The sequence below is a fragment of the Mastomys coucha genome, unplaced genomic scaffold (genome assembly GCF_008632895.1).
Source record: "Mastomys coucha isolate ucsf_1 unplaced genomic scaffold, UCSF_Mcou_1 pScaffold1, whole genome shotgun sequence".
Classification (NCBI taxonomy): domain Eukaryota; kingdom Metazoa; phylum Chordata; class Mammalia; order Rodentia; family Muridae; genus Mastomys; species Mastomys coucha.
Genome location: NW_022196891.1, coordinates 49,683,745 through 49,693,700, shown reverse-complemented (window position 1 = coordinate 49,693,700; position 9,956 = coordinate 49,683,745). Strand labels below are relative to the sequence as shown.

At 44.1% G+C, this 9,956-nt stretch overlaps 1 protein-coding gene and 1 long non-coding RNA gene across 6 annotated transcripts in view; one reads left to right on the top strand and one right to left on the bottom strand.

Annotated features, from left to right (window-relative positions):
• The window catches only part of Rgl1 (ral guanine nucleotide dissociation stimulator like 1), a 250,890-nt gene that overhangs the window by 136,115 nt on the left and 104,819 nt on the right, over positions 1 to 9,956 (top strand). The window lies entirely within an intron of this gene.
• Positions 4,932 to 9,817, bottom strand: LOC116101102. Its single transcript, XR_004122774.1, has 3 exons — positions 9,504 to 9,817; positions 6,028 to 6,076; positions 4,932 to 5,200 (listed from the first exon to the last, which is right to left on the bottom strand). It is a non-coding gene; the product is annotated as an uncharacterized LOC116101102 (long non-coding RNA).

Here is a 9,956-nt window from a genome sequence, read left to right as displayed (position 1 = left end):
CCCCCGCCTTAAGTCAGGATTTCCCTGCTACTATGCTTGGGTCAGGATACTGTTGACTGCCATGGTAAGTTGCTAGTGACACTGAAGATGTAGTCTGCAAAGTTAGGAACTTTCTCAGTGGAAACCAGAGGTCTTTACTTACCAAGCAGGTGCCTGACTCAGAACATGACCCTAACATTAACTCTGCTTAGAGTGCTGACAAACCACTGTGTTGCTTTTGGTGACTTTATGTATGTATACATTATTTAAATGTGATGTTGGTGTGGTTCTGACCTGTGCGGCTATTTGTAAATGTTTAATAAGCTCTAAACCAGTTGCCTTCAAATAGACTTTGCATTTTCTGGTGTTGGGTAGACCTGACTGTCCTGGAACTAGCTCTATAGACTAGACCGGCTTTGAACTCAGAGATTCGCCTCCCTCTGCCTTCCGAGTGTTGCAATTAAAGGCATGCACCACCATCCTGGGCTTTTTAAAAAACTCTTTCTAATGATGCAAAATGTTGCATGGGTGACAGTGTTAGTATTTAGCCAGATATGGCAGCAGTGAATGTAGTGTGAGCAATAGAGGGAAGCCTGACTGTCCTTCATTTAGATGCTGACAATCCCTTAGTGATTGTCATCAGCTACTCTGGTTATTGACTCCACTCCCCTTCTTATCCCACCTCTCTCCATAGCCCTATAGAGTTCAGAGGGATTGAGTTAAACTGGAGCTCTGAAATACTGAGAAGAAAGATCATGTAAGCTTGGTTTTGGTTCACAGAGGAGTCCTGCCCTCCTCCCATTTGAACAAGTGACTCAGAGGCAGCTCCTCAAACGCCAGCTCTTAGGCCTCTCTGCCTGGAATGACACTTGATTTCTTGTCTTAGGCGTCTTATGAGGAAGCTCTGTAATTTTTTTTTATGTCCTTGAAAATCCCAGCTTAATTTAATATGACTCAATCAATTGAGCCACAGCAATTATGAAATCTTTCTCTTTGGTACCCAGTTGGCTTCGTGTTTGTTTTCCTACATTCCAGTAACCTATTCCGAATTCTTCAAAGTGAACAATTTTAGAGTTAATGGGGTTGAGGTAAGGCAGGGAAGACGCGTTGTGCACACTGGCATCTGACAACAGCTTTATGGGGAGGATGGCATTGCGATGCTCTCTTTCATCTTTCCTTTCTATACAAGGAAAATAGTGCCCAGTGTGATCTGCTTGCTTGCCTGTGGGGTCATATAGTTAAGAAATAGTAGAGGCTGGATTTGTATACAGGTACAAATTTGTTGTCAAGGACTGCCTGGAGCTTGAAGGCTGTTTCCATAGTTCTTGAGGATAACATTGGTGCACAAGAGCAAGGAGACTTAGGGGGTGCCTCCCCTATGGATCAATTTATTTATTTATTTATTTATTTATTTATTTATTTATTATTATATGTAAGTACACCGTAGCTGTCTTCAGACACTCCAGAAGAGGGTGTCAGATCTCATTATGGATGGTTGTGAACCACCATGTGGTTGCTGGGATTTGAACCCAGGACCTTTGGAAGAGCAACCAGTCCTCTTAACCACTGAGCTATCTCTCCAGCCCCACTACGGGTCATTCTTGGTGCAGGATTTGAAAACACGTAGCCTTCCGGTCTTCTTTATGCTTTGAATGATAACCTGAGCTGTAAATTATAAGATGTGTTATGATGATGTATAACTAATTGATAAGCTTAAGTCTTGAGATGTATAAAGTGGCACATGAAAGATGTGTATGAGGTCTTATAGCATGTGAGTGTAGGCATAGTCTTGGTACTGTGTCTGGAGTACTCTTCAAAAAACTTAACACCTGTAAGCCTAGCACTCAGGAACATCAGGAATTCAAGGTCATCCTTTGCTACATAGTCATTTTTAAGGCCAGCCTGAGCTACACAAGATCCCATCTAAATAACAACAACAACAACCCCTAAATCAAACTAAGTTTCAAAAAATGAAATATAATTTTTCTACTTTTGTAGTGCTAAAGTCTCAGGATAATTAATATTCAGTTCTAGGAAGTATAGCTAATTACATATTTGGGGTCAGAAAGGTGGCTTAGCTGTTAAAAGCACTTGTTGCTCCTGCAGAGAACCTGGGTTGGGTGCTCACAACCCACATGGTGGCTCTCTACCCTCTGTAATTCTAGTTCTAGGGGCATCCTATGCCTTCCTCTGACCTCAGTGAACACCAGGCACACATGTAATTCGCATACCTTCATGCGGGTAAAACACTCATATACATAAAACAATCACACATTCTTATATGAAGAACATAAACTAAAACACATAAGTCATACTATTTTATTTTGATTCTTAAGTTTGTGCTTAGTTTGTTTTAGGAAAACACTATGTCAGTGGTCCTAAACTAGATACTGGGGATGACCTAGGCCTGGTTTACTTACACATGCAGTAGGAGTCTGGCCCATTGGCAGTGTTGCCAATGTATATTGACAATTGCATTAAATTTTTGACCTACCTTCTCTTTACAATGATATCTAAATTGGGCAGTTTTATCGACTTGCAGCTCTCACAGGAAAGTGGCTCTAGCCATGCCACAGACTGGAAGAGACATTAAAAAGTAGTTTTATGTAACTACTCTCTTAGTTTGTAGCATTTTGGAAAGGCAAATGGTCAACTTGTGTTATTTGTCTTCAATGCCAGCATTGTGTTATACATCCACAGTGACAGGAACAAAGGATTTGAGAAAATCCAGTGTTCCCTGAAGCGAAGCAGGAAAAGTCCATGTCAGACAAAGGCCTGGAGGGGACAGAGAGTTCAGGGAGGAGCCTTGGAGGCTTCAGGGCAGATTGATGGTCCAGAAAAACGTGTCACACTTAGGATACGCTGAACAGTGGACTGTTAGTGACAGGTTCCCTTTGCGTTCTCTTTGGGGAGTAGACTGGGCCAGTGGATAGTCTCATGGTTTTTCTCACCTGTATACTGCAATCACGTGACCCTGTGGTAGGGCCCTGGTGTCTCCTTTCCAGTGTCTGGGACTTGTCACACTCTTGTACACTTCAGCTCTTGATGGGTTTTTGTTAGGAATGACTTGAATTTTTGGTAGGTTGGAGACTGGTGGAAACCAGTTGGATAGAAGAGAATGGACTATAGAAATAAAGGACATGGAGAGAAGAGACCTGTGGGCTGCCTTTGACTTTTGGGAGTGCCTTGGTAGGCATTGGCGGTATCTGCATCGAGTGTTTCTGTTCTTGCTTACACCAGTGGCATCTACTTGATAGCGCAGTGGTCCTGCTGTGTACATTGCCTTCATGGGGGGAAGTTCCTTGAGTTGTCAGCTCCCTCTCTTCTGGAACTCTTCTTTGCCTCATACCCCCTCCCTGCCCAGGGCATCTGAGCTGGACCTTTGTGTGTTCCTGAGAATTCTGGTGTCATGTTACATGATTCCCTTATGCTGCTGTAATCCTCTGTCTGTTTATATTCCCCACTAGATAATATCTTGTAACTACAGCCAATAAATATTTGCTGAGGGGATGAATCAGGCTTCATCCTTTTTTTGGGGGGGGGGGAACTCATATTATCTTGATACATATGAATGAATGGTTGTTTCTTATTTAAAGCCAAATCAGGATGAAGATGTGAGCCCATAAGGAGGAGCAGAGGGGTGCAGGAGCGAGAAGAGTCAATTAGGTCATGATTCTGGCTGTCTCAACATTCTTTCTGGAACAGAGCAGGGCACACACAAAGATAACGATTATTCTTTTGAACAAAATAAAATTTCCCAGTGCCTTTTAAAGCCATGAGCTTCGATTGTGCTTATCTACTTGTGGGCCGTTGAAGAAAAAAGGGCAAGACAGGGGTTAAAAAGTCCTGGCAAGCGTTGTAGTTCTGTGTGGCTGGAGAGAGCAGGAGTAGGATTTTAGAACTGAAAGGAGATAAGCCCCAAAGGAGCCCCTGGTTTACTGTTGCTCATCCTTGCCTTCATCTAGGAAAACAGGCCTTGGGTTGAGCTATTCATGTCTGTTGGAATGCTTAATTTAGGCTTTACAAAGTAAAGCTCAAAATTTAGCAACCATTTGAAAACTAAGCAACTGGTATTTTTCATTTTGACTTTGGGAACACATTTCTCAAATAATTAGTCCAAAATATAGTAGCCTGTGCTGACCAAGGAAACACAGGCCATTAGATCTGCCTGAGATATGGGCATCTCATCACTGCTTTCAAAATCTCTTGGAATCTGAGCCAGCAATATGTGAAAGCTAATTAAGAATGTCCATTTCAGTTTGTCAACCCAGAATTCTCTGGGTTTAGCTTTAAAATTCTCTGAATTTAGCTTTAAAAATGAATGTCTAGGGGCTGGATGGATGATTTAGTAGTTAAGAACACTGGCTACTCTTTCAGATAGTCTGGGTTTGATTCCCAGCACTACATGGAACCTCACAACCTCTGTAACTTCAGTCCCAGAGGATCCATCACCTTCTTCTGGGCTCTTTGAGTACTGCATGCATGTGGTAGGCATTCATATAGGGAAAATATACATATATAAAAATATGTAAATGTCCACAAATACTAAAAAAATACATGTCCACCTCTAGCACATAAGAACAGCATAAACCTTAGAGGCATAGTAAGTCTTTATACTTAAAATATACATCCTATTCCTGTTATAGACATGTTTCTTACTTCTCTAATGCCCCCGAGTTTCAAATTGGGAAAGTAGATAAGTGGTATGGCTCTCCACGTTGGCTCACTGTTGGGGTCTATCAGTGAACTGGCCTGTTTGTTTCTGTCTCTTTTATCCCCAGCGTACATTTTCTTTCAAACTTCCCGTTCTAAGTTATCAGACTTTTATTGTAACTGTCACACACGTGCTATATTAGAATACTTAAAAAGTTAAGTGAACCATCTCAACCATGGTGTGCGTCTTGGCAGAAAAGGCTGATTTCTATAAACAGAGCGAGGCAAGGAGTGGAAATGTGGAGAGGTCATAAACGTTACCTCATTCTCTTAGAGAGACGCAGCCAGCAGTCTGTCTCTGCCAGGCCAACGGGTGTGGCTAGCTCTACAGAGTTGATTTGGGGTTCTCTGGAGTTTCTGGGTCATTTGTAAACACAATCCTCGTGAGATCTCTTGCTGTCCTTGTATATCGCCTGTTTCTGTCATGTGTGTGTGAGCCTTTGATAGCATCTATCACTTCACAGACAGCATGCTAACCATGGGGATTCACAGTTCCGTAAACAGTGTTCTAAAAGGTTACAAGTGAGAGAGATAAACATCAAGCCAGTTCCAGGGTGTTGTGGATGTGACAACTGCTGGGGACTGTGGATGAGGCAGGGGTGGTGGGCTGCTCAAGCAAGCTGCACTGTAGAGAGGACTTTTCTGTGGAGGGCTATGGCTCAGGAGGAACTTAAAGCCAGTCTTAGGGCCCTGACTCATTTCAAACAGAGGGCACAGTGTGTGAGGAGGCAGGGAGGCCAGAAATGGGATTTCTACATGAGGCTCAGCCTGGGGAAGAGGCCAGAACTTGGTGGGTGAGTGACAAGGGATGGGGCTGGAGAACAACGTAGGCACCTGGCGTTGTGAGCCATGGTTCTCAGCTGTGGGGCCAGTAAGCTGTGGAATTGGAGTTGTGCTATATTACAGGGACAGTCAGTGCAAGATTCTAAGCAGGGCACTGTGGCCAGATTTTCAATTTAGAGTGTTGACAGATTTTGAGTGGGGGATGCGTTGGAAGGAAGCCAGACTGGAGCAAGGGGGACCTCAGAGGAAGGTGAACTGACAGCCTGAAGGGAGACTGCAATGGCCGAGCAGAGAGAACTGGGGAGGAAGGGTAGTGTGGTGCGGGCTAGCTGGGGTCCTCTTGGCAGGCAGAGGTCTCGGACACCTGGCTCTCCATGCATTGGCCAGACTAAAGCTGGCCTGCTTTCCTGGGGACAGTGTCACTCCTGTTTCCTTGGGTCACAAGCACTAAGACAAGTCACTAGCAATGCCTACTTTCCCTGGAGGAGAAACACCAGAGCGGGGTGTGTTTGCTGTGTGACAACCAGAGACTCAGTATCAATGTAGGCTTACCAGGAATGAGACTCCAGAGGATTCTGTGGCATGGCTCTTCTGGTTTCCCCTGCAAAGGGAACACATGGAATCTGAAGACAGTGGAGGGAGAGTAAATACAGAGCCCACTGCGATGGGATCACAGAGCTGTGTTTTAAGATAACAGCATTTAACCTAATAATCATGTTGTTAGGGACATAGGACATTTACAGTTAGGTATTCTGGTCTTTATCTCTGTCCCTACTCAGTGTCTAGCTCTCCCTGATGCTATATGTCCTGACCCCTGGCATTCTGCTTTCTCAGGCTCACTGTGATTGCTGTCTGTCTGTCTCTCAGCCTCTGTATCCAAGTATTTCCTCACATCTTACCTTGCAGGATGTCAAGTATCTGTACTGCTAACATTATTGCTGCTTCTGGATAATTGATCAAAGCTTGACCTTGGCCCCTTTTCCTCAGCTGAGTAGTTATTGCAATCATCTTAATCTGAGAATCAACTTTAATCTGAGAATCATCTTTAATTACAAAAAAAAAAAAAGACTACAAATAGAGGAAGCACAGAAGGAATAAAGATAGAACAAGCCCACAGAGTTCAGTAGGCGACTACTTAGTTGCCTGTTGCAGGAAGCTCTGTCTGTGCACATAGAGAAAAGCTTGCTCTTCCGCATCTCCTTCTGCGCCTCTACGCTGCTGTGGCCCTGTGCTGCGCTCTGATGTTGTGAGGCTCTGGCTAGCTTCATTCTCCTCATCCATTTTCTCCTTTAGACTATTCAGGGTATGATTCTTCAGGTACCAGTGGTGGTAGTTCAGGAAGAGATCGTGTGTCTAGATGGTTCTAGATAATTTTTTTAAATTCTCATTGAAACAAAAACAAATGACCCATTGCCCCAGATTTTCTAACTTGTTATTGTTCAGTGCAGTCCGTTTTGTTTTGTTTTGTTTTGTTCTCGAGACAGGGTTTCTCTGTATAGCCTTGGCTGTCCTGGAACTCACTCTGTAGACCAGGCTGGCCTCGAACTCAGAAATCCGCCTGCCTCTGCCTCCCAAGTGTTGGGATTAAAGGTGTGCCACCACTGCCTGGCCTGGTAATCTTATCCCGTGTATATCCCCAGACATTTTCTGGATGTTGGCTTTTTTTCCATGTGTGTTCAACAATGCCATGATTTTCTTCCTTTGTGTGTTTCCTGCTGATTGAATATCTTTTGTATAAGCAAAGCCAAGGATGCATCTTTTATAATCCTAAGGACAGTTTGAAGGCCCAGACCATGTTTTCTCCTAACAATGGCTGCTGCTGGTTGGTCCATGAACTAACTCTCTGCTACCTTCTCACTAGCTACACCTCTCATGTCAGGCCATTGTGTGCCAGCCTCTTCTCTTGCTGCTAATGGTGAGGCTGGGGTCTGTAGACAGTTTTTATCTACAAAATTAAACACAAAAACATTTCATGGATATAGGTAAAAATAACTGGAGCTGGATTAGATGTTGGTTAAAAATACAACACTTTATGGTCATTCTCTTCCCCACTTGGAATTGCAACACTTGAAGTTGTTTGTTGAGATAACTATAGTTCTAAATGGAAAATCCGAGGAAATCGGGAGCATTGGGTTAGTTTGCAAAGCATAGGGAAAAAACTGGCCACCACTGTCCAAAGGTTGACTTCTAAGGATAGACACAATAAACAAATTCTTTTTTTTTTTTTAAAATAACTTGAGCAAGCATTAATGGGGAGCTCAGCGCTGTCAAGGCCTGGCTGGGGAATTAGCACGCTGGTCTTTGAACTCCACTGGGTTTTCCTAGGAGCTGGCCCCTCCTGGCTGGTCTCCCTTTCAGGGATATTTCCTATGCTCAGGGGTGGGGGGTGGGGCTGGGGGTGCTGGGGTAAGTAGCCTGCTTGGTGGTTTAACAGATCTGCTTTGAAAAGTCATCCCTGCCTTGCTGGCTAGAGTTAAGAAGTTGTGTGCCCCCTCGAAGCCTGGGTTCCTCTGCTATGAAGTGGAGACAATTCCAGAGCCTTTCTGATTGCATTGCTATAGGATACATGTGACTCATGTAAGGAAGGTGCTTGGCACAGGGCAGAGGATCTGGTGGATGCTTGCTCACTGAGAGGAGCCTCTTGTTGGTTCCCCTCTGCGCCCCCTTTGGAGCCCAGCCACGGAACATCAAAGGGATTCGTGACTTTGCTACATATACCTCCTGAAGCTTGGGTTATGAGCAACCCCTGGACGCCTTGCAAACTGTATTAAACACGTTCCTGGCTTTGTCCTCTCACTTTCCACACAAAAGCAGAAGGCCCAGCCACGACAGGGCTTAGTAAAAATTTGCTTATTAAAATAGTACGGTGTCCACTTTCTCATAGCTCAGAGCCTCAGTGTTTAAAGGGATTTACTTTGTTCACTGTTTTGTAAGTTTCACTCTGTCATGGGAGGGATGGGGGCAGAGGAACAATTTGTAGCATTTTGGATGAGAAATACAGAGAAATGACAGGAGAGGTGTGGAGTATAAGATCCAGCTCCAAGGATGCATTGCTAAGGACCTACTTCTTCTTTAGTCAGGTTCCACCTTCCACAGTGTTGCCACCACTTTCCACAGTGTCACCAGCCCCCAACGCCAAGTAGGGTTTTAAGTCCAGCAGTAGACGCAGCCCAAACTGTCCAGGCTTTCCGGCTGTAAGGCCTTTTGGGGAGGGCTTCACGGACACACCCCAAACAGTCAGGTCAGTCCTCAAGATTAACCCTTATGAATATCTACTGTGTTTTTCTGTTTGGCCACCTGCACAGTGAAAGATGAAATTACTCCTAAGGATCCAAATTACTCCTTAGGACTTTGCATTTCAGTTTCCTGCAGTTTTTCAGTTACTTTGTTGGTGTTATGTTTTTAAACTGGGGCTAGAGTGGCTAGAAGTACTTGCTGCTCTTGCAGAGGACCAGTGTTGAGTCCCTGGCGCTCATGTAGGGCAGCTCACAACCACTTGAATCTCTGACTCGGGGAGATCCAACACCCTCTCCTGGCCTCTGTGGGTACCCCCACACAAGAATGCATACAGGCATGTGAATTAAAAAAAATAATATTATTTTAAAAGTAACCCAATAGTGGTTAATATTCTCATATAATTAATATTTCTGGTGGAAAAATAGGAGGAAATAGTTCTACTTCACTGTGTGAGACTCTGGTGGACAAAATTTAGGATGCTAGCAAATTGTTCTTTCATCATAATATCAAGTCCTAAACTATTATATGAGGTAATGATAAACTCTCTCCTTTTGTCCCTTGCTGACCAGTTAATATAATACTTGGGTCCCAAGCCAGTAAGTAACTGTGTGACTTTGAAACTGTCACATGATTTTTCGTAGGGTTCTTCATCTGTAAAATGGGGTAGCACCTGTTTTCTCTTCTGTCTATGGGTTGTGTGAAGATCACCTGAGCTAGTTAATGTATATCACTGAGTTGTGATACAAATATTTAATCTAAGGACCATTCACTTTTTCCCTCTCTCTACTCACCATCCAGAATGTGCTCGATAGACACATTCTGCTCATTGGTCCTGCCTCCCTTCCCTCACTCTGTAAAGGATATTCTCTATTTTCCTCTTTCCACTTGCTGCTTCCCTAAAGGCATCTTTACTCTGCCACCCTAGTCGGTACCTCCAGTGCTCACTGAGCGCCCCAGCACTGGGATTTGTCTGTCCAGTGGCAGTGGTGGGAGTGGATAACCCTTCCTCACAGGATTCTGAAGACAGTTGTCAAGAGCATCTCGAGTAAGGAAACTGTTCTCTTTAACACTCCTCCTCTTGCTGGTCCTTTCAGTTTGTTGCAGAGAGTGCTAAAGCAACTGCAAAGTCAGCCCTCAGTTTGAAGCCAATGTGGGATTTGAATTCATGACCTAATAATGCCAGGAGCAAGAATGTGAAGGACCACCCAGAGACAAGCCTCCTACAACGCAGGCATTTGAATGCT